At 52.9% G+C, this 23,498-nt stretch overlaps 1 pseudogene across 1 annotated transcript in view; it reads right to left on the bottom strand.

The window, feature by feature from the left end:
* Positions 1–3,649: 3,649 nt before the first annotated feature.
* The window catches only part of LOC308159144 (hamartin-like), a 39,740-nt pseudogene continuing 19,891 nt past the window's right edge, over positions 3,650–23,498 (bottom strand). The window contains exons 13-22 of the transcript XR_013938025.1: positions 22,183–22,823; positions 21,471–21,541; positions 20,022–20,188; positions 19,348–19,530; positions 16,779–16,889; positions 14,715–14,780; positions 10,280–10,467; positions 6,168–6,329; positions 4,126–4,256; positions 3,650–4,083 (exon numbers count right to left, since the gene is read on the bottom strand). The product of XR_013938025.1 is annotated as a hamartin-like (transcript). The remainder of the gene's footprint in view (positions 4,084–4,125; positions 4,257–6,167; positions 6,330–10,279; positions 10,468–14,714; positions 14,781–16,778; positions 16,890–19,347; positions 19,531–20,021; positions 20,189–21,470; positions 21,542–22,182; positions 22,824–23,498) is intronic.

A 23,498-nucleotide genomic window follows, 5' to 3' on the forward strand; every position in this document is an offset into this window, starting at 1 on the left:
TGGGAGTATTGTTCCGCACGGACAGTTAAGTGCGTGGTACCCAAGTTGTTTGGTCAGTTATAGTTACTGCTTGAAGTGTGTGGTTGAGACTCGTTCATGTCATTCAATAAACGTCTAGCTTTGACATTTGATACGCCGCCTACGACTCCCGTCTCTCGGCACTACACCATACAGTAGTTGTGTCCACAGGGAATAGTCACCGGATCCTTCAGTAGATCCAGACAGATCGGACAACTCATTGCGTCCGTGCTCTCTGCCATGTTGCTGCACACACTACCAGACTGAGCGGCAGAGAAGTTTCGTTTCTCTAGAAGTGTTTGAATTTATGGGCGGGACTACTTCCTGGTTCTGTGTGTGTGTGTGTGTGTGTGTTTTCACCGCTTCAAAATAAAAGCCCAAGTTAAAACATGAATGGAAAGTGATTGGATCACAATTTATTCTCGTATTCATGCTGAAATGAGGACAAATTACCCAATAGAAAGTATATATACAATTTTGGAAAAGTCATTTTGATCTTCCATGCCTCTAAGTACGGACACGTGAACATTGATATGTGGACTGCAGCTGGAGGTCAGCTGATATGGGGCGGCTGTGGCGCAGGAGGGAGAGCCGGCGTCTAATGATCGCAAGGTCGGCGGTTTGAACCCCGGCTGGCCAGATGTCATAAGCAGCTGGCCAGATGTCATAAGCAGTTGGCCAGATGTCATAAGCAGTTGGCCAGATGTCATAAGAACCACAAAGGCCCATAAAACAAGACTCCAGACAGCCCAAAATAAACTGGTTAGGCTTCTGCTAGGCCTCAACCCTAGGACACATCTAACCGCTGCTCATTTTTTTAGCCTTGATTGGCTACGAGTAGTTGACAGAGTGCAGCAGCTTGCACTGGGCCTGGTCTTCAAGATACGCTACACCACAAAGACACCCAAGTACCTGTCAACATACTTCCAAAAAGTGAACAACGTCCACACATACAACACCAGAGGAAGCTCCACGAACCACGTTCAACCGCGTTGCACCACAAACAAGGGGTTAAACTCGTTTGCAAACTATGCAGTAAAAATGTGGAACGCCCTTCCTATAATCTTAAAGGAGTGCAAAACACTGCCCACCTTCAAAACCACTCTCAAAAAACATTTACAGGAGGCTGCAATCCGTAACTGGACCCTCTAAAACAAAAATCAGATTAAAAGACCCGAACTACCCACTGTACATACTTTGTGTTTTGTCCCCCGCCCCCACCTGTGGTGTATGTCCCCACCTGTCCTACCCGCTGTACATACCTGATGTTTTGTTGTATTGTTCTTCCCATGATGGATGTATGTTTATCTTGTAGATAGTAATAGTTATTTGTCTGTATTATCTTGTAGATAGTACTAGTTCTTTTCTTATGTCTGTCTTACATGTAACGATGAATTGAAAATCAAGGACCCCAATTGAAATAAGCCAGTGGCTTTCTTGGGTTTTTATCCTGTTAGTTGACCTTGTATGTAATATGTACCTTCATGTACCTACTTCTGCAATCCTTCTAATAAAGTTTTCAATCAATCAATCAATAAGCAGTTGGCCAGATGTCATAAGCAGCTGGCCAGATGTCATAAGCAGTTGGCCAGAGGTATGGTTTCTCTCTGCGTTCCCTTCTACGACCACCTGTCACTCAAACACCACAGAAAAGAGACAATGCGAAATATTCAGACCGTCTTTATTTATATTGTTCACAGTTTTAACACAATTTTTTTTTTTTTTTTTTTTTTTTTTTTTATGACATTTTCTTCCTCTGAACGTTTTCGTCATTTCCATTGGGTTAATCAGAACATGATCGTTCACTCAGGCAGGCTCGTTAGCTGGGGTTCTGGTGCTGCCGAACAGACTCAGACGCTTGACGAGGCGACGGGCAGAAGAGAAACACGTGGATGGACACCAGGGGGACTCAGCTGACTGAGACTCTTCCATGACAGATTGGGGGGTGGGGGTGGTGTGGGGTGTGGGGTGGGGGTGGGTGTGGGGTGGGGGTGGGGGTGGGGTGGGGGTGGGGGTAACACTGTTGTGAAACTCTGGACCAGCTGTTGGCAACAACCGACAACACAACAACCTCAACCTTCAGCCAGGATCTACACTGCCCCCTGATTATCCAGGATCTACACTGCCCCCTGATTATCCAATAGGAAGGCATTAGGTGTGTGTGTGTATGTGTGTGGGGGGGGGGATCACCAGAGAAAGAGAGAGGGGAGAGAGAGTGAGAGAAAGAGAGACAGTTCACCAGAGAGAGAGAGAGACAGAGGGAGAGTGAGAGAAAGAGAGAGAGACAGTTCACCAGAGAGAGAGAGAGAGACAGAGGGAGAGTGAGAGAAAGAGAGAGAGACAGTTCACCAGAGAGAGAACCAGAGAGACAGAGAGAGACAGAGATCACAGAGAGAGAGAGAACCAGAGACAGAGAGAGAGAGCGACAGAGCCAGAGAGACAGAAAGAGAGAGAGAGAGAGAGAGGGAGAGAGAGAGAGACATCAAGGCACTAATGGTCCGACAGGACCTGACAGCAGCATGTTCTTCCATCACTCCATCCTTTCTTCCATGAGTCCCTCCTTTCTTTCATCACTCCATCCTTTCTTCCATCACATCACTCCATCCTTTCTAAATGGAAGGCGAGGGGGAGTGTGGAGGGAGGGAGGGAGGGAGTGTGCTTGTACGTGCACCCCTCAGGGAGGAGAGCAGCTAGCTAGAGAGTTGGAACGCGGCCGCAACGAGGATGTGGTGGGAGACAGGGGAAGTATTGCACTTGGGAAAGGGACCTCGTAACCCGGCAACGGGGCGGGTGGAGGGGGGAGGGAGGGGGGGGCACACTGCTGACAGCCCCAGCTAACGTTCAGGCCATTCGAGATGGAAGGGTGGGGGGAGGGGAAAATAAATAAATAGCTTATTAAAACATCCTCGAAAACGTGAAGCATCAGCACTCTGATTTCCTGATTGTTGTTGTTGTTGTTGTTTATTTTTCTGAGCCATGCACGCGCCCGCGTCAACGCCAGACCCAACACGCCAGCCCCAACACGCCAGCCACACGCGTGCCAGGACAGCGAGGAGCGTGTGTCAGCCTGGCTGTGTGGCGCATGAGTGTGTTGTTGTGCTCTCTGCCCCCCCCTGGTGGTGGTCTGTCTGTCTGTCTGCCTGTCTGTTTGTCTCTCTCTCTCCTCCCTCCCTCCCTCTCCTCTCCTCTCCTCCCTCTCCTCTCCTGTCCTCTCCTCCCCTCTCCTCCCTCTCCTCTCCTCCCCTCTCTCTCCTCTCCTCCCCTCTCCTCTCCTCTCCTCTCCTCCCCTCTCCTCTCCTCTCCTCCCCTCTCCTCTCCTCCCCTCTCCTCTCCTCTCCTCCCCTCTCCTCCCTCTCCTCTCCTCCCCTCTCCTCTCCTCCCCTCCCCTCTCCTCTCCTCTCCTCCCCTCTCCTCTCCTCTCCTCTTCTCCTCTCCTCTCCTCTCCTCTCCTCTCCTCTCCTCTCCTCTCCTCTCCTCTCCTCTCCTCTCCTCTCCTCTCCTCTCCTCCCCTCTCCTCTCCTCTCCTCTCCTCCCTCTCCTCTCCTGTCCTCTCCTCTCCTCTCCTCTCCTCTCCTCTCCTCTCCTCTCCTCTCCTCTCCTCCCTCCCTCTCTTCAGCCCTGTCCCTGCTGGTCATCGTTGTAGTCCATGATCCTCAGCTCCTGTCTCCTCTGATTGGCCCTCCGGGGAGGAGGGGGGTCGGAGGGGGAGGGGCCAGCCTGCTCAGGGGGGGGGGGAGGGGCTCCGGACCGGACGCTCTTCTCCTCCTGAGATCCCTCGTTGCTTCTTCTTCTTCCCGCCCCCTCCCCCTCCTCCTCCTCCTCATTGGCCAGCAGGCCCTGGGAGAGGCCGCTAAGCTCCGCCCCCGCGTCGTCCTCTCCGCCCCCCCCCCCCGCCGCCGCCACACTGGCTCTCGCTCTTGTTCCTGAACAGCTGGCGGGCGCGCATCCCCAGGAAGCTCCGGGCGCTGGGGCAGGAGCCCACGGTGAAGGGGGTGTCGGGGGGGGGCAGGTCTGCCTCCTCCACACTACCGTTGAGGCTGGCTACGGAGGAGGAGGAGGTGGTGGAGGACTGAGTGGCCCCGCCTCCCCCCCTCCCCGCCATGGCACCCCCCCCGGGGGGTAAAGGCCCCCCCCCCCTTGTAGGAGGGTAGAGGGCCGGGCCGGCCTGGGCGGGGGGGGCAGAGGGGGGAGAGACCCCCCCCTGAGCTGGGGGCATCTGGGTGCTGCTGCCAGCCGGCCTGGGGAGGACAGAGAGACAGCTGTTAGCGACATTAGCTGTTAGCGACATTAGCTGTTAGCGACATTAGCTGTTAGCGACATTAGCTGTTAGCGACATTAGCTGTTAGCGACATTAGTTGTTAGCGACATTAGCTGTTAGCGACATTAGCTGTTAGAATCTTTAGCCTTTAGCGACGAGACAGTGAATCCATTTCACAAATTACAAGTATTTGGTTTTCCTAAAACTGTTGTTTATTGTATTGAGTGGGCTCTTCAACCCTAACCCTTTTGTAATATGCCAAAAACACATTTAGCAGGTTAAAACCTTAACCCTAACGTACTAACCTAAGCCTATAGTAGTACTAACCTAACCCTATAGTACTAACCTAAGTCTATAGTACTAACCTAAGCCTATAGTGCTAACCTAAGTCTATAGTACTAACCTAAGTCTATAATACTAACCTAAGCCTATAGTACTAACCTAAGTCTATAGTACTAACCTAAGCTTATAGTACTAACCTAAGTCTATAGTATTAACCTAAGTCTATAGTACTAACCTAAGCCTATAGTACTAACCTAAGTCTATAGTGCTAACCTAAGTCTATAGTACTAACCTAACCCTATAGTAGTACTAACCTAAGTCTATAGTACTAACCTAACCCTATAGTGCTAACCTAACCCTATAGTGCTAACCTAACCCTATAGTACTAACCTAACCCTATAGTACTAACCTAAGCCTATAGTACTAACCTAAGCCTATAGTACTAACCTAAGTCTATAGTACTAACCTAAGCCTATAGTACTAACCTAAGCCTATAGTACTAACCTAAGTCTATAGTGCTAACCTAAGTCTATAGTACTAACCTAAGTCTATAGTGCTAACCTAAGTCTATAGTACTAACCTAAGTCTATAGTACTAACCTAAGTCTATAGTACTAACCTAAGCCTATAGTGCTAACCTAAGTCTATAGTACTAACCTAAGCCTATAGTACTAACCTAACCCTATAGTACTAACCTAAGCCTATAGTACTAACCTAAGCCTATAGTAGTACTAACCTAAGTCTATAGTACTAACCTTACCCTATAGTACTAACCTAACCCTATAGTAGTAACCTAAGCCTATAGTACTAACCTAACCCTAACGTACTAACCTAAGTCTATAGTACTAACCTAAGTCTAACGTACTGTTGTTCTCTCAAAGGAAATGGCTGAAGTCTTTGTTTTGTTTTCTCATGTTTATGTTTATGTTTGACATGTTTATGTTTGACATGTTTATGTTTGACATGTTTATGTTTGACATGCTAAAAACCTTCGTGTTTTGCAGCAGTTATGATTAAACACAAACACTTCTATCAATGCCTTTTATCCATTGACTATTGTGTTATTAAATGTTTTATCTATTTACTTTGCTTTTATTCATTGTCGTTTTTATTTTCTAACTATGCTCCTCTTGCTGTATTTTAATAATGTACTGTATGTAAAGCACTTTGAATTGTCCCTGTTGTATGAAATGTGCTATACAAATAAACTGGCCTTGCCTTGTGTGCGTGTCTGTGTGTGTGTGTGTGTGTGTGTGTGTGTGTGTGTGCATCTGTGCGTGTGTGTGTGTGTGTGTGTGTGCGTCTATATGTGTGTGTGTACAAATAAACTGGCCTTGCCTAGTGTCTTACCACATCTGCACTTTTTTTTTTCTTGTTTAACAGTTTTTCTTGTTTGTTTTTTGGGAGTTATCATCCTTACTCCTCCCTACCCTACCCTCCCCTCCCCCTCCCTCCCCTCCCTCCCCTACCCTACCCTCCCCTCCCTCCCCTCCCCCTCCCTCCCCTCCCCTCCCAACCCTCCCCTCCCCCTCCTGTACCTTTTAAAAAATCAATTTTCAATCAATCTTCTTACAATTGTGTGTGTGTGTATAAATAAATCAATGACCAACCCTGGCCAGGCGGGGGCGCCAGCGCAGGCCTGCACGTCCACAGGCCCGGGGCTGCAGGCGGGGGGGTCCAGCAGGCTGTACATCTGGAGCATCTCCGTCTGCAGGGTCTGGGTGACGCCCCGCAGGGCCGCGTACCTGCCCTCTGACGCCTGCAGCTGACCCCTGACCCCCACACACACACACAGAGAGACACACACACACACACACACACACACACACAAGGTCAACAACCTGCTGCTGAACCAGTTAAAGACCCAAGAAATCATTGTGGACTTCAGGAGAAAAAAATCTGAGGTCCAGCCCCTGCTCATCGACGGAGAGAGCGTGGAGAGAGTCTCAACCCTCCGATTCCTGGGGGTGCACATGCAGGAGGACCTGTCCTGGAGGACCAACACAGCAGCCATCATCAAGAAGGCACAACAGCGGCTCTACTTCCTGAGAGTCCTCAGGAACTACCACCTCAGACAGGAGCTGCTTGTGACTTTCTACCGCTGCACAGTGGAGAGCATCCTCACCTACTGCATCTGCGTGTGGTTCTCCAGCTGCACAGCCGCAGAGAGGAAAGCGCTACAGAGAGTCGTGAGATCGGCCCAGAAGATCATCGGCGCCCCCCTCCCCTGTCTGGAAGAGCTATACAACACACGCTGCCTCAGGAAGGCCTCCAAGATCTCCAGGGACCCATCCCACCCTGGGAACGAACACTTTGTTCGGCTGCGCTCAGGCAGGCGGTTCAGGACCATGTTCGCACGGACAAACAGACTGAAGCTCAGCTTCTACCCCAGGGCCATTCAGGCCCTGAACACAGCAAAGACCTAGGTTCTAGGCTCTGGACAATCTAGACAATTTGATGGCAGCTACTAGATTGTAAACATAAGTGCAATATTGTAATACAACTGTGAACATTTCAAACCTGCTACTGCACTTTAATGAATGTGCAACAAATATTATGTGCAATATGACAACCCTTGTGTACATAAGGTTCAGATATAGGAAAAAGTTTGTATATTTATAGTATAGCATAGTGTACAGCACAGTGTTTTATTGTATAGTAGATAGTGTACATAGCCTTTATTTATGTAAATCAGCTATTTTCTCTTTTTTGTTTTACCCTTGGCCCTCTTGTTTTTAGTCTTTTTTCCAAGCACCAGGGGAGCCCCCCCTCCTAAATTTCGTTGTATGGTACCTGTACTGTATAAATGACAATAAAGACCATTCATTCACACACACACACACACACACACACACACACACACACACACACAGAGAGAGAGAGAGAGAGACACACACACACACACACACACACACACACACACACACACACACACACACAGAGAGACACACAGACATACACACAGAGAGACACGCACACACACACACACACACACACACACACACACACAGACAAAGAGAGGCACACACACAGACAGAGAGAGGCACACACACAGACAGAGAGACACGCACACACACACACACACGCACACACACACACACACACACAGAGAGACACACAGACACACACACAGAGAGACACGCACACACACAGAGGCACGCACACACACAGGCACAGACAGACACAGAGTCACACACAGAGTCCGTGTGCGCGTGTCCATGTGTGTGTGTGTGTGTGTCCGTCCGTGTGTGTCTGTGTGCGTGTCTCCATGTCCGTGTGTGTGTGTGTCTCTGAGTGTGTGTCTCTCTGTGTCCGTGTGTCTCTGTGTGTGTCTCTGTGTGTGTGTGTGTGTCTCTGTGTGTCTCTGTGTGTGTGTCTGAGTGTGTGTGTGTCTCTGTGTGTGTGTGTGTCTGTGTGTGTGTGTGTGTGTGTGTGTCTCTGTGTGTGTGTGTCTCTGTGTCTGTGTCTCTGTGTCTCTCTGAGTGTGTGTCTCTGAGTGTGTGTGTCTCTGTGTCTCTCTGAGTGTGTGTGTGTGTGTACCTGTGTGTGTGTGTCTCTGTGTGTGTGTGTCTCTGTGTCTCTCTGAGTGTGTGTGTGTACCTGTGTGTGTGTCTCTCTGTGTGTGTGTCTCTCTATGTGTGTGTCTCTGTGTGTCTCTCTGTGTGTGTGTGTGTCTCTGTGTGTGTGTCTCTCTGTGTGTGTGTGTCTCTGTGTGTCTGTGTCTCTGAGTGTGTGTGTGTGTACCTGTGTGTGAGTGTCTCTCTGTGTGTGTACCTGTGTGTGAGTGTCTCTCTGTGTGTGTGTGTCTCTGTCTGTGTGTTTCTCTGTGTGTGTGTCTCTCTGTGTGTGTGTGTGAGAGTCTCTGAGTGTGTGTGTGTCTCTCTGTGTCTGTGTCTCTGTCTCTCTGTGTGTGTGTGTGTGTGTCTCTGTGTCTGTGTCTCTATGTGTGTGTCTCTGTGTCTGTGTGTGTGTCTCTCTGTGTGTGTCTCTCTGTGTGTGTGTCTCTCTCTCTGTGTCTCTCTGTGTGTGTCTATGTGTCTGTGTGTGTCTCTCTGTGTGTGTGTGTCTCTTCTTCTTTCGTGTAACGTCAGAGGTCCAACTCGGTGTCGCGTAGCCATGCCCGCATCTCTGGTTCTAGGTCGAAGAGGCTGGCTTCTGAGGGTGGTCTATATAAGGGGCAGATGGTGATTATGTGGTCGGCGGTCTGCTCTGGGTCACCGCACTCGCATGCCGCACTGTCCGCCAGGCCCCACGCCTTCATTGATGTTTTAAAGCGACCGACACCAGTTCGTAGACGGTTCAGTGTGGTCCATTGCCGGCGTGGTAGGTCGTCTCCTCCAATGGCGCCATCTCCTGGGTCCCAGATGTAGCGGTGGATTCGGGAGGACCCGGTTGACTCCCACTCCTGCTTCCAAGCTGCTGCCAGCCATGCATCTCTGGAGATGTCCTCAGAGGTGGAGTTGAGCATGGCTTGTGCTGCCTTGTTGTAAGAGTGGCGGGTCTTGAGTCGGCTTGGAGGTGCTGGTGTTATGGTGGTGTTGTGCAGGATGTGCCAATCATGCTTTTGTGCCTTCCTGGCCAGGGCGAGGGTGGCAGCCTCCCGTCGGAGGCCGGCCGGTGCTATTCCCGCGAGGACTGGCAAGAGGGACACAGGGGTAGGCTTCAAGCATCCAGTTATTATTCGGAGGGAGGTATTGATAGCCACGTCGACCTTTCTCGCATGAGGGCTTCTGCTCCAGACTGGGGCGCAGTATTCTGCTGCAGAGAAGACCAGTGTGTCTCTGTGTGTGTGTGTCTCTGTCTCTCTGTGTGTGTGTGTGTGTGTCTCTGTGTCTCTCTCTGTGTGTGTGTGTGTGTCTCTGTGTCTCTCTGAGTGTGTGTGTGTGTGTGTGTGTGTGTGTGTGTGTGTACCTGTGTGTGTGTGTGTGTCTCTGTGTGTGTGTGTGTCTCTCTGTGTGTGTGTGTGTGTGTGTGAGAGTGTGTGTGTGTCTCTCTCTCTGTGTGTGTGTGTGTACCTGTGTATGTGTGTCTCTGTGTGTGTGAGTGTGAGTGTGTAGCTGGCCTGTGTGTGTGTGTGTGTGTGTGTGTGAGTGTGTACCTGGCCTGTGTGTGTGTGTGAGTGTGTACCTGGCCTTTGTGTGTGTGTGTGAGTGTGTAGCTGGCCTGTGTGTGTGTGTGTGTGAGTGTGTGTGTGCGTGTGTGTGTGTGTGTGTGTGTGTGCGTGTGTGTGTGTGTGTGTGTGTGTGTGTGCGTGTGTGTGTGTGCGTGTGTGTGCGTGTGTGTGTGTGCGTGTGTGTGCGTGTGTACCTGGCCTGTGTGTGTGTGCGTGTGAGTGTGTGAGTGTATACCTGGCCTGTGTGTGTGTGTGTGTGTGTGCGTGTGTGTGTGTGTGTGTGTGTGTGTGTGTGTGTGTGTGTGTGTGTGCGTGTGTGTGTGTGCGTGTGTACCTGGCCTGTGTGTGTGTGTGTGAGTGTGTGTGTGTGTGTGTGAGTATGTACCTGGCCTGTGTGTGTGTGCGTGTGTGTGTGTGTGTGTGTGAGTGTGTACCTGGCCTGTGTGTGTGTGTGTGTGTGTGTGTGTGTGTGTGTGTGTGAGTGTGTGAGTGTGTGAGTGTGTGTGTGTGAGTGTATACCTGGCCTGTGTGTGTGTGTGTGTGTGTGTGTGTGTGTGTGTACCTGGCCTGTGTGTGTGTGTGTGTGTGTGTGTGTGTGTGTGTGTGTACCTGGCCTGTCCCTTCACGTCCTCCAGCAGCCTCTTGGCGTCCAGCAGCAGCGTGTCTCTCCTGGCCAGCTGGGCCTCCAGGTCGCCGACCCGCTGCAGCGCCGCATCCAGCCTCTGGCCCTGCTGCAGCTCGCTCTGCTGCAGCCGTGCATGCTCCTGCCCCTGGGACCGCTGCAGCATGCGCAGCTCCTACACACACACACACACACGGACACACACACGGACACGGACACACACACACGGACACACACACACACGCACACACACACGGACACACACACACGGACACACACACGCGGACACACACACGTGGACACACAGACACGGACACACACACGTTTCACGCAGGATTTAATGGGCGGTACTGGGCTGCAAATATCAAACGGTTATTGTACCGGCTGCGTGATACGTCCACCTGGAACGTCCCCGCTTGGTTACACATGGAAGCTGGTTCCGTCACTCGTATCTCTCTCGCTGCTCTTTTGTGTTCTTCGATTCCCCTGCACTCTCCTCCCCCGGGCCTGACAGAACCCCGTGGTTTTTTGCACTCCTTGAAAAATCTGGTCCCAATTTAGGAAAAGCTACGGGTTAGTCTCTATGTCTACTTACGCTCCAATTGCAACCAACCACCGGTTCCCGGCCTCCCTCTTAGATAATGCATTTGATCAGTGGTCCAGAAAGGGTGTTTTGAGCATTAGACTGTTGTATAAAGACAACACATTTATGTCATTTGATCAAATTAAGAACGAGTTTGCTCTGCCAATGCATCGCTTCTTCCGTTACTTAGAAATTTATTTACGTAGTCAGTTTACTTCATTTCCTTCCCTGCCACCAAAAACATCTCTGGACTTAATCCTGGAAACAAAACCAGATTAAGGGAACAATATCTAGGCTTTATAGATACTGCTATATTTGAAATGGAGGACTCGTCTCTCTCAATAATGAAGGAGAACTGGGAAAGGGACTTAGAAACAGACATATCGGAGGATCAATGGTCTAAACTACTTAGAGACATTCACTCTTGGTCTATTTGTGCGAGGCATGGGCTTATTCAATTTAAGATTGTACATCGGATGCATATGTCCAAACTCCAGCTTTCAAGAATTTTCCCTGAGATTAATTCTACCTGTAATAGATGCAAACAAGCTCCTGCTGACCTTTACCACACATGTTGGTCATGTCCTAGCCTAGCAGCTTTCTGGTCCTCCATATTTGAGCTTTACTCAGAGCTTGCAGGTCAGGCAATTGAACCATGCCATTTTCTGGAATTTTTTTGGTGTTATCTCAGGGGATATTAATCTACCAAAGGCACGGGTGAATTGCAAAGTCTACTCCTCTCTTTTAGCAAGACGTCTTATACTTTTGAATTGGAAGAATGGTCGTCCTCCCTTGTTTGGCAGGTGGATTCGTGATGTCATGTACTTTCTCAAGGTAGAAAAGATGAGATACACATTGCAAGGATCAACTGGGAGGTTTAGTGCAGTGTGGCAGCCTTTCATTTCTTACGTGGAACGTCTAACAATGCCTCTTACTTCTTAAAAATGGCTTTGTATTATATACAGTATATCTCAAAAGTGAGTACACCCTTTAGATTTTTGCAAATATTCTGTCATATCCTTTCAGGGGATAACACTATCTTAATGAAACTTTGATATAACTTAAAGTAGTCAGTGTTCTGCTTGAATAACAGTATAGATTTATTGTCCATTGAAAATTACTCAGTACACAGCTGTTAATGTCTAAACAGCTGGCAACAAAAGTGAGTACACCCCATAGTGAACATGTCTAAATTGTGCCTAAAGTGTCAATATTGTGTGTGACCACCATTGTTATCTAGCATTGCTTTAACCCTCCTGGGCATGGAATTCACCAGAGCTGCACAGGTTGCTTCTGGAATCTTCTTCCACTCCTCCATGACGACATCACGTTGGACACGGATGTTGGACACCTTGCACTCCTCCACCTTCCTCTTGAGGATGCCCCACATGTGCTCAATTGGGTTTAGGTCTGGAGACATACTTGGCCAGTCCATCACCTTAACCTTCAGCTTCTTCAGCAAGGCCGTTGTCATCTTGGAGGTGTGTTTAGGGTCATTATCATGTTGGAAAACTGCCCTACGGCCCAGTTTCCGAAAAGAGGGGATCATGCTCTGCTGCAGGATGTCACAGTATATATTGGAATTCATGTGTCCCTCAATGAAATGCAGCTCCCCAGTGCCGGCAGCACTCATGCAGCCCCAGACCATGATGCTGCCACCACCATGCTTGACTGTAGGCAAAACACATTTGTCTTGGTACTCCTCACCAGGGTGCCGCCACACACGCCGGACACCATATGACCCAAACAGGTTTATTTTGGTCTCATCAGACCACAGGACATGGTTCCAGTAACTCATGTTCTTGGATTCATTGTCTTCAGCAAACTGTTTGCGGGCTTTCTTATGCATCGGTTTCAGAAGAGGCTTCTGTCTGGGGCGACGGCCATACAAACCGATTTGATGCAGTGTGCGGCGTATGGTCTGGGCACTGACAGGCTGACATCCCACTTCTGCAACCTCTGCAGCAATGCTGGAAGCACTCGCACGTCTATTTTTGGAAACCAACCTCTGGATATGACGCTGAGCACGTGGACTCAACTTCTTTGGTCGACCCTGGCGAGGCCTGTTCCGAGTGGAACCTGTCCTGGAAAACCGCTGTATGATCTTAGCCACTGTGCTGCAACTCATTTTCAGTGTGTTGGCAATCTTCTTATAGCCAAGGCCATCTTTGTGAAGCGCAATAATCCTTTTTTTCAGCCGCTCAGAGAGTTCCTTGCCATGAGGTGCCATGTTGTCCAGCATTCAGAGAGAATTGTGCCCAAAACACCAAATTTAACAGCCCTGCTTATCATTTACACCTGAATCCTTGTAACACTAACGAGTCACATGACACCAGGGCGGGAAAACAACATCATTGGGCACAATTAGGACATGTTCACTATGGGGTGTACTCACTTTTGTTGCCAGCTGTTTAGACATTAACAGCTGTGTACTGAGTAATTTTCAAAGGACAATAAATCTATACTGTTATTCAAGCAGCACACTGACTACTTTAAGTTATATCAAAGTTTCATTAAGATAGTGTTATCCCCTGAAAGGATATAACAGAATATTTGCAAAAATCTAAAGGGTGTACTCACTTTTGAGATATACTGTATATGAGAAGTACTCTGTGAACTGTTATTTATTATTATTTTTGTTTCTGTTTTTGTTTTGTTTTGTTGTTTTCGCTGTTTTGTCTGTGTGCTTATGTCTGTTGCGTACTGTAATGTCTCTGAAAACTAAATCAAAAACACATTGAGTAAAAAAAAAAGAAGGGATTTAATGGGCGGATGTGTTGACTGTTATGCTAGTTAGCTACGCTATGCTAGTTAGCTACGCTATGCTAGTTAGCTATGCTATGCTAGTTAGCTACACTATGCTAGTTAGCTACTCTATGCTAGTTAGCTACACTATGCTAGTTAGCTACACTATGCTAGTTAGCTACTCTATGCGAGTTAAGGCGGCTACACACTAGACGACTTTTCAAGTTGTAACATCGCTGAGCCTCTCACACTAAACGACCGTCGTGCAGACCGCTCAGCACAGCGCAGACTACAGGATGTGGCAACGACGGGGGCTCACAGACTACAAGATTCTTCACTTGGTCAGGACGATTCGCCAAGCTGTAGTGTCGCGATATCAGCACATGATGACGAGACGTTGACAGCTGTCAAAAAAAGATGGAGCTCATTTCTACTAGAAAATAGCCATATTACTATATGTAATATATACATATATATACATATATGGCTATTTATATAATAGGCTATTTACTATTATATAAATAGCCATTTCTACTTTCACGCCTCCTCCGCGCTGCATTTCCTCGACCTCTCATTGGCTGTGCTGTCCACACGGGTCGTTGCCCATCTCAGACTAGCAGAATGTAGATTCCGTCGGTCGATAAAATGAAACATGTTTGAAAAGATCTGGAGCCCTGCGACGGCCCCTCCGACGGGGTCGGCGGCCCTCCGATTGCGTCTCTGAGCCTGTCACACTAAACGAGCGTCGGAGACGGCGCGTCCCCGGGTTTGCAACGACTGGAGGATTTTGTCGCCGACCGCAAAAACTGGTCGGGGACAGCTAAATCGGGGTTAAAATCGTCTAATGTGTGTACTCGGCTTTAGCTACACTATGCTAGTTAGCTACACTATGCTAGTTAGCTGCACTATGCTAGTTAGCTACGCTATTCATAAGAGCAACGCATCCGGGTACTTTGCTCTCCCGTCATGTCCACACCCCTTTTTGGGTGTAACTCCCTACCTGGCGGGTGTGCACCCCCCCCCTCCCTACCTGGCAGGTGTGCCCCCCTCCCCCTCCCTACCTGGCAGGTGTGCCCCCCTCCCCCCCTCCCTACCTGGCAGGTGTGGGGGCTCCTCTGCGCCTCCTCCCTACCTGGCGGGTGTGCCCCCCCCCCCCCTCCCTACCTGGCGGGTGTGCCCCCCCCCTCCCCTCCCTACCTGGCAGGTGTGGGGGCTCCTCTGCGCCTCCTCCATACAGAGTCTGTTGGTCTCCTTCAGCAGCAGCATCTGTCTGTTCATCAGCTGCATCTGCTGCTCCGCTGATCACTGCTGCTCAACTGGGGGGGGGGGGGGGGGGGGGAGGGGGGGAGAGGGGGTAGGGAGGGGGGGGAGGGGGGAGGAGAGGGGGTAGGGAGGGAGGCAGGGAGGGGGTAGGGAGGGAGGGAGGGAGGGAGGAGGGAGGGGGAGGAGGGGGGGGTAGAGGGGGGAGGGAGAGAGGGGGTAGAGGGAGGGAGGGGGAGGGGGAGGGAGGGGGAGGGGGAGGAGGGGGGGAGAGGGAGGAGGGGGGAGAGGGGGTAGGGAGGGAGGGGGGAGGGAGGGGTAGAGGGAGAGAGGGGGGAGGGAGAGAAGGGGAAGGGAGGGGTAGAGGAGAGAGGGGGGGGGGGGAGGGGTAGAGGGAGAGAGGGGGAGGGAGGGGTAGAGGGAGAGAGGGGGGAGGGGAGAGAAGGGGAAGGGAGGGGTAGAGGGAGAGAGGGGGGGGGGGAGAGAAGGGGAAGGGAGGGGTAGAGGGAGAGAAGGGGGAGGGAGGGGTAGAGGGAGAGAGGGGGGGAGGGAGAGAAGGGGAAGGGAGGGGTAGAGGGAGAGAGGGGGGGGGGGGGTAGAGGGAGAGAAGGGGGGAGGGAGGGGTAGAGGGAGAGAGGGGGAGGGAGGGGTAGAGGGAGAGAGGGGGGAGGGGTAGAGGGAGAGAGGGGGGAGGGAGGGGTAGAGGGAGAGAGGGGGGAGGGGTAGAGGGAGAGAGGGGGAGGGGTAGAGGGAGAGAAGGGGGAGGGAGGGGTAGAGGGAGAGAAGGAGGGAAGGAGGGAGAGGAGGAGGAGGGGGAGGGAGAGGAGAAGGAGGGGGAGGGAGAGGAGGAGGAGGGAGAGGAGGGAGAGGAGGAGGGGGGAGGGAGAGGGGGAGGGAGGGAGAGGAGGAGGGGGAGGGAGGGAGGGAGGGGGGGAGGAGAGGGGGGTAGGGAGGGAGGCAGGGAGGGGGTAGGGAGGGAGGGAGGGAGGGTAGAGGGAGAGAGGGGGGAGGGGTAGAGGGAGAGAAGGGGGAGGGAGGGTAGAGGAGAGAGGGGGAGGGAGGGGTAGAGGGAGAGAGGGGGGAGGAGGGGTAGAGGGAGAGAGGGGGGAGGGAGGGGTAGAGGGAGAGAAGGGGGAGGGGGGGGTAGAGGGAGAGAGGGGGGAGGGAGGGGTAGAGGGAGAGGGGGGAGGGGGTAGAGGGAGAGAGGGGGGGGAGGGGGTAGTGGGAGAGGGGGGGAGGGTGGGGTGAGGGGTGAGTGGAGAGAGGGGGAGGGGGTGTAGAGGGAGAGAAGGGGGAGGGAGGGGTAGAGGGAGAGAAGGAGGGAAGGAGGGAGAGGAGGAGGAGGGGGAGGGAGAGGAGAAGGAGGGGGAGGGAGAGGAGGAGGAGGGAGAGGAGGGAGAGGAGGTGGGGGAGTGTGAGGGGGAGGGAGGGTGAGGAGGAGGGGGAGGGTGGGAGAGGAGGAGGAGGGAGAGGAGGAGGAGGGGGGAGGGGAGGAGGAGGGGGAGGAGAGAGAGGAGGAGGGGGAGGGAGAGGAGGAGGGGGAGGGAGAGGAGGAGGGGGGAGGGAGAGGAGGAGGAGGAGGAGGAGGGAGAGGAGGAGGGGGAGGGAGAGGAGGAGGAGGGGGAGGGAGAGGAGGAGGGGGAGGGGGAGGAGGCGGAGGGAGAGGGGGAGGGAGAGGAGGAGGAGGGGGAGGGTGAGGAGGAGGGGGAGGGAGAGGATGAGGAGGAGGGAGAGGAGGAGGAGGGGGAGGGAGAGGAGGAGGGGGAGGGGGAGGAGGAGGGGGAGGGAGAGGAGGGGGGAGGAGGAGGGGTAGAGGGAGATAGATGTTAGTCACTGTATCTCTGACTTGATTGACAGCAGCGTGTGTGTGTGTGTGTGTGTGTGTGGGGTCAGCTGACCTTGAGTGACAGCTGCGTCAGCTGGTGTCCAGTGTTGTCGGCCTTGTTATTGGCCACCTGAAGCTCCGCCTCCAGCTCCCCCATCCTGCTTCGGCACTCCTGTAGTTCAGTCTGGAGAGCCAATCACAACGCTGCTCAACGCTGCTCAACTCTACACACTGACGCTTCACTTCCATAGTGGTGTCACTGTGTGTGTGTGTGTGTGTGTGTGTGTGTGTGTGTGTGTGGTAGTGTGTGTGTGTGTGTGTGTTTGTGTGTAGAGAGAGAGTGTGCGCAGGTGTGTGTGTGTGTGTGTGTCTCTAACCTCCAGGTTCTGGGCCCTGGTGTGGTAGAGTGTGTGTGTGTGTGTGTGTGGTAGTGTGTGTGTGTGTGTGTGTGTGTGTGGTAGTGTGTGTGTGTGTGTGTGTGTGTGGTAGTGTGTGTGTGTGTGTGTGTGTGTGTGGTAGTGTGTGTGGTAGTGTGTGTGTGTGTGTGTGTGTGTGTGTGTGGTAGTGTGTGTGTGCAGGGGTTTTCCTGCATAGAGAATTATGAGGCGGCCGCCTCCGTCATATTTCTAGCCGCCTCCAGCTCTCGACAAAACTCTGACGGTCGTATTTTCTACAAGCGTTTTTGTCATTTCTAACTGCAATAGCGGCACTGCGCCGACGTGGTGGAGGGGGCGCTGTTTCGCAAATAAGTTAGCTTTGAAAGTGTTTGCTAGCGAAATAGCTGATAGTTGATGTTGACTGCTCAAGGAGAATTCATATTTGAAAGTACAGAATGCCTGAGAGCCTTATATTGCATTATATTACATTATATTTTGATTGGTCATCTGGTGCCTGAATATTGTGTTTTCCTTTACATAAATAATGACATTTCCACCACAAATTGGTGCATATCAATTCACCAGAATGCAAGAAATTAAGTGTTTGATGCTCGTTTAAGGACCCCCAGACAGCCCTGCTTCATGGGCCCCCCCCGATGTCAAATACCACTGATACCACCTCCGCCTCATTTTGAGGTGTGGTAGTGTGTGTGTGTGTGGTAGTGTGTGGTAGTGTGTGTGTGTGTGTGGTAGTGTGTGGTAGTGTGTGTGGTAGTGTGTGTGGTAGTGTGTGTGGTAGTGTGTGGTAGTGTGTGTGGTAGTGTGTGTGTGGTAGTGTGTGGTAGTGTGTGTGTGTGTGTGTGTGTGGTAGTGTGTGTGTGGTAGTGTGTGGTAGTGTGTGTGGTAGTGTGTGGTAGTGTGTGTGTGGTAGTGTGTGGTAGTGTGTGGTAGTGTGTGTGTGTGTGTGTGGTAGTGTGTGTGGTAGTGTGTGGTAGTGTGTGTGTGTGTGGTAGTGTGTGTGGTAGTGTGTGGTAGTGTGTGTGGTAGTGTGTGTGTGTGTGTGTGGTAGTGTGTGTGTGGTAGTGTGTGTGGTAGTGTGTGTGTGGTAGTGTGTGGTATTGTGTGTGTGTGTGGTAGTGTGTGTGGTAGTGTGTGTGTGGTAGTGTGTGTGGTAGTGTGTGTGTGGTAGTGTGTGTGTGGTAGTGTGTGGTATTGTGTGTGTGGTAGTGTGTGGTAGTGTGTGTGTGTGTGTGGTAGTGTGTGGTAGTGTGTGTGTGGTAGTGTGTGGTAGTGTGTGTGTGTGTGTGGTAGTGTGTGTGGTAGTGTGTGGTAGTGTGTGTGGTAGTGTGTGGTAGTGTGTGTGTGTGTGTGTGGTAGTGTGTGGTATTGTGTGTGTGTGGTAGTGTGTGTGGTAGTGTGTGTGGTAGTGTGTGGTATTGTGTGTGTGTGTGGTAGTGTGTGTGGTAGTGTGTGGTATTGTGTGTGTGTGTGGTAGTGTGTGTGGTAGTGTGTGGTAGTGTGTGTGTGTGTGTGTGTGGTAGTGTGTGGTAGTGTGTGTGGTAGTGTGTGTGGTAGTGTGTGGTAGTGTGTGTGGTAGTGTGTGTGGTAGTGTGTGGTAGTGTGTGTGGTAGTGTGTGGTAGTGTGTGTGGTAGTGTGTGGTAGTGTGTGGTAGTGTGTGTGTGTGTGTCTAACCTCCAGGCCCTGGGCCCTGGTGTGGTAGTGTGTGTGGTAGTGTGTGTGGTAGTGTGTGTGTGGTAGTGTGTGGTATTGTGTGTGTGTGGTAGTGTGTGTGTGTCTAACCTCCAGGCCCTGGGCCCTGGTGTGGTAGTGTGTGTGTGGTAGTGTGTGTGTGGTAGTGTGTGTGTGTGTGGTAGTGTGTGTGGTAGTGTGTGTGTGGTAGTGTGTGTGGTAGTGTGTGGTAGTGTGTGGTAGTGTGTGTGTGGTAGTGTGTGTGTGGTAGTGTGTGTGGTAGTGTGTGGTAGTGTGTGGTAGTGTGTGGTAGTGTGTGGTAGTGTGTGTGTGTGTGTCTAACCTCCAGGCCCTGGGCCCTGGTGTGGTAGTGTGTGGTAGTGTTTGGTAGTGTGTGTGGTAGTGTGTGGTAGTGTGTGGTAGTGTGTGTGGTAGTGTGTGGTAGTGTGTGGTAGTGTGTGTGGTAGTGTGTGGTAGTGTGTGTGGTAGTGTGTGGTAGTGTGTGTGTGTGTGTGTGGTAGTGTGTGTGGTAGTGTGTGGTAGTGTGTGGTAGTGTGTGTGTGTGTGTGTCTAACCTCCAGGCCCTGGGCCCTGGTGTGGTAGTGTGTGTGTCCCTGCTGCAGCTGGGTGACCAGGGCCTGGAGCCCCCGGGCGTGGAGGCGGGCCTCCTGCCTCCGCCTGCTGCCCCTCTGCTGCTCCGCCGCCAGGCTGGCCGCCAGCGACTGGAGCTCCACGTCCTGGAACTTCAGCTGGGCCTCCTGCAGAGAGACACACAGAGAGACACACACACACACACGCACACACGCACACACAGAGAGAGACACACACACACAGAGAGACACACACAGAGAGAGAGAGAGAGAGAGAGACACACACACACACACACACACACACACACACACACACACACACACAGAGAGAGAGAGAGAGACACAGAGAGAGAGACACACAGAGAGACACACACACACAGAGAGAGAGAGACACAGACACACACACAGAGAGAGAGAGACACACACACACACAGATACGTAGAGACAGACAGACACACACACACACACACACACACACACACACACACACACACACACAGTATATCAGCCAACTGATCGGTAGGGACCGATGAGGAATTCATAAATAGTTTTTGTCTTTTTATAAAACTGTTGTTCTGCTACGCCAGTATTAAAGATGGCCGACAGTATTAAAGATGGCCGCCAGTATTAAAGATGGCCGCCGGGGCTTCCGTAGCTACCATGGAGTGGTTCTGCTCCTCCATGGTGGTGGCGTTGATGATGCGTCGCAGCAGGCGGCGGTTGCGCATGGCGTGCTGCTCCCTCTTGTAGCGCTCGTACTGCAGCTGGTTGTGCAGCAGCAGCAGCTGGCTCCGCAGGGTCTGCGCCTCCTCCAGGGGGGTGGAGCCTAGCAGAGGGGAGGCACAGAGGCAGGATGGGTGTTAGTCCAGGGGGGGTGGAGCCTAACATGGAGGGTGGAGCCTAACAGAGGGGGTGGAGCCTAACAGGTGGGGGTGGGGCCTAACAGGGGGGGTGGGGCCTAACAGGGGGGTGGGGCCTAACAGGGGGGGTGGAGCCTAACAGGGGGGTGGAGCCTAACAGAGGGGGTGGGGCCTAACAGGGGGGGTGGAGCCTAGCAGAGGGGAGGCACAGAGGCAGGATGGGTGTTAGTCCAGGGGGGGGTGGAGCCTAACATGGAGGGTGGAGCCTAACAGGGGGGGTGGAGCCTAACATGGAGGGTGGAGCCTAACATGGAGGGTGGAGCCTAACAGGTGGGGGTGGAGCCTAACATGGAGGGTGGAGCCTAACAGAGGGGGTGGAGCCTAACATGGAGGGTGGAGCCTAACATGGAGGGTGGAGCCTAACAGAGGGGGTGGAGCCTAACATGGAGGGTGGAGCCTAACATGGAGGGTGGAGCCTAACAGGGGGGGTGGAGCCTAACAGGGGGGGTGGGGCCTAACAGGGGGGGTGGAGCCTAACAGGGGGGGTGGAGCCTAACATGGAGGGTGGGGCCTAACAGGGGGGGTGGAGCCTAACAGGGGGGGTGGAGCCTAACATGGGGGGTGGAGCCTAACATGGGGGGTGGAGCCTAACAGGGGGGGGTGGAGCCTAACATGGGGGGTGGAGCCTAACATGGGGGGTGGAGCCTAACATGGGGGGTGGAGCCTAACAGGGGGGGTGGAGCCTAACAGGGGGGGTGGAGCCTAACAGGGGGGGTGGAGCCTAACAGGGGGGGTGGAGCCTAACAGGGGGGGTGGAGCCTAACAGGGGGGGTGGAGCCTAATAGGGGGGGTGGAGCCTAACAGAGGGGGTGTGGCCTAGCAGAGGGGAGGCACAGAGGCAGGATGGGTGTTAGTCCAGGGGGGGCGGAGCCTAACATGGAGGGCGGAGCCTAACATGGAGGGTGGAGCCTAACAGGGGGGGTGGAGCCTAACAGGGGGGGTGGGGCCTAACATGGGGGGTGGAGCCTAACATGGGGGGTGGAGCCTAACATGGAGGGTGGAGCCTAACAGGGGGGCGGGGCCTAACAGGGGGGCGGGGCCTAACAGGATGGAGGGGTGGAGGGGTGACGTTGGAGGATGGACAGAGAGGCAGACAGGATAGTGGTTGTCCTCCACCTCCAGGCTAGCGTAGATGCTAGCGTAGCGTAGATGCTAGCGTAGCGTAGATGCTAGCTAGCGCCGCAGTACCTTCAGCTCTCACACTGGGATGTTTACCTCCAAAGTGGCTCCAGTCCACCGACTTGTTTGGCATGGGCAGCCTGTAGAAGAACCACACACACTAGATTACACCCAGACTAGAGTAGGGCTAAACCCAGACTAGATTAGGGCTAAACCCAGACTAGAGTAGGGCTAAACCCAGACCAGAGTAGGGCTAAACCCAGACTAGAGTAGGGCTAAACCCAGACTAGATTAGGGCTAAACCCAGACTAGATTAGGGCTAAACCCAGACTAGAGTAGGGCTAAACCCAGACTAGAGTAGGGCTAAACCCAGACTAGAGTAGGGCTAAACCCAGACTAGATTAGGGCTAAACCCAGACTAGAGTAGGGCTAAACCCAGACTAGAGTAGGGCTAAACCCAGACTAGAGTAGGGCTAAACCCAGACTAGAGTAGGGCTAAACCCAGACTAGATTAGGTCTAGACCCAGACTAGATTAGGGCTAAACCCAGACTAGAGTAGGGCTAGACCCAGACTAGAGTAGGGCTAGACCCAGACTAGAGTAGGGCTAAACCCAGACTAGAGTAGGGCTAGACCCAGACTAGAGTAGGGCTAAACCCAGACTATAGTAGGGCTAAACCCAGACTAGATTAGCTCAAGACCCAGACTAGATTAGGTCTAGATTCCACAGTGAACCAATCAGAGCCACAGTAGCGACGCAACATCGACCAATCAGAGACGGACCTCTTCAGGACCTCGCGGTGGGCGTCGTTGCCGTGCAGGATGAGGAGGTCCAGCACCTCCAGGGGAGACATGGCAGCCCCCCCCTCCTCCTCCTCCTCTCTCACCCTCCTCTCCTTCTCTCCTCCCGCCCCCTCTCCCTCTCTCCTCCAGCCCCCCCCCTCTCTCTCAGGGCCACCTCGGCGGTCTTCCTGCCCACGAACAGGGAGGCGGCCCTGGGCAGAGCCAGGTCGAACAGAGGCTCGTAGGCCGGTCCCGAACCGTCCCTGTAAGGGCTGGGGGAGGGGGAGGAGGAGGAGAGGCTGTGAGGAGCCCCACCCCCCCTCCCACCGCCCCCACCCCCCACCCCCGGACAGGAGGTTCTCGATGGGGGTGAAACAAGGCCTGAAAGACCAGGGCAGCGGTTGATCGGGGCCCCCGGCCGCCGAGGCCTCGCTCCGGTCGGGCGTGGAGAGCGGGCGCTGGAGGATCTGGGTGGAGGCGGAGGAGAGGGGGGGGCGGGGTCTCCTCCTCCTCCTCCTCCTCCTCCTCGCTGCCGGTCAGGGTCTCCGTGGTGCGGTAGAAGGAGCGCTCCGCCCCCCCTCCCCCGGCCACCGCCTCACGCTTCTGCTCCGTCAGCTTCAGAAGCTCAGCGGTGAAGTCATCTGACCAGAGAGAAGAGAGAGGGAGAGAGGGAGGAGAGAGAGAGAAGAGAGAGAGGGAGAGGGAGGAGAGAGAGAGAAGAGAGAGAGAGGGAGAGAGGGAGGAGAGAGAGAGAAGAGAGAGAGAGAGGGAGAGAGGGAGGAGAGAGAGAGAAGAGAGAGAGAGAGAGGGAGAGAGGAGAAGAGAGAGAGGAGAGAGAGGGAAGAGAGAGGGAAGAGAGAGGGAAGAGAGAGAGGGAGGAGAGAGAGAGAAGAGAGAGAGAGAGGGAGAAGAGAGAGAGAGGGAAGAGAGAGAGAGGGAGGAGAGAGAGAGAAGAGAGGGAGAGAAGAGAGAGAGAGGGAGAGAGAGAGAAGAGAGAGGGAAGAGAGAGAGGGAGAGGGAAGAGAGAGGGTAGAGAGAGAGAGGGAAGAGAGAGGAGAGAGGGAAGAGAGAGAGAGAAGAGAGAGAGAGAGAGAGGGAGAGAGGGAGAGAGAGAGAGGGAAGAGAGAGAGAGAGGGAGAGAGAGAGAGGAGAGAGGGAAGAGAGAGAGGGAAGAGAGAGAGGGAAGAGAGAGAGGGAAGAGAGAGGAGAGAGAGGGAGAGAGAGGAGAGAAGAGAGAGAAGAGAGAGGAGAGAGAGGAGAGAGAGAGAGGAGAGAGAGGGAAGAGAGAGGAGAGAGAGGGAAGAGAGAGGAGAGAG

This window comes from Nansenia antarctica (assembly GCF_963989245.1).
Source record: "Nansenia antarctica genome assembly, chromosome: 5".
NCBI classification, from domain to species: domain Eukaryota; kingdom Metazoa; phylum Chordata; class Actinopteri; order Argentiniformes; family Microstomatidae; genus Nansenia; species Nansenia antarctica.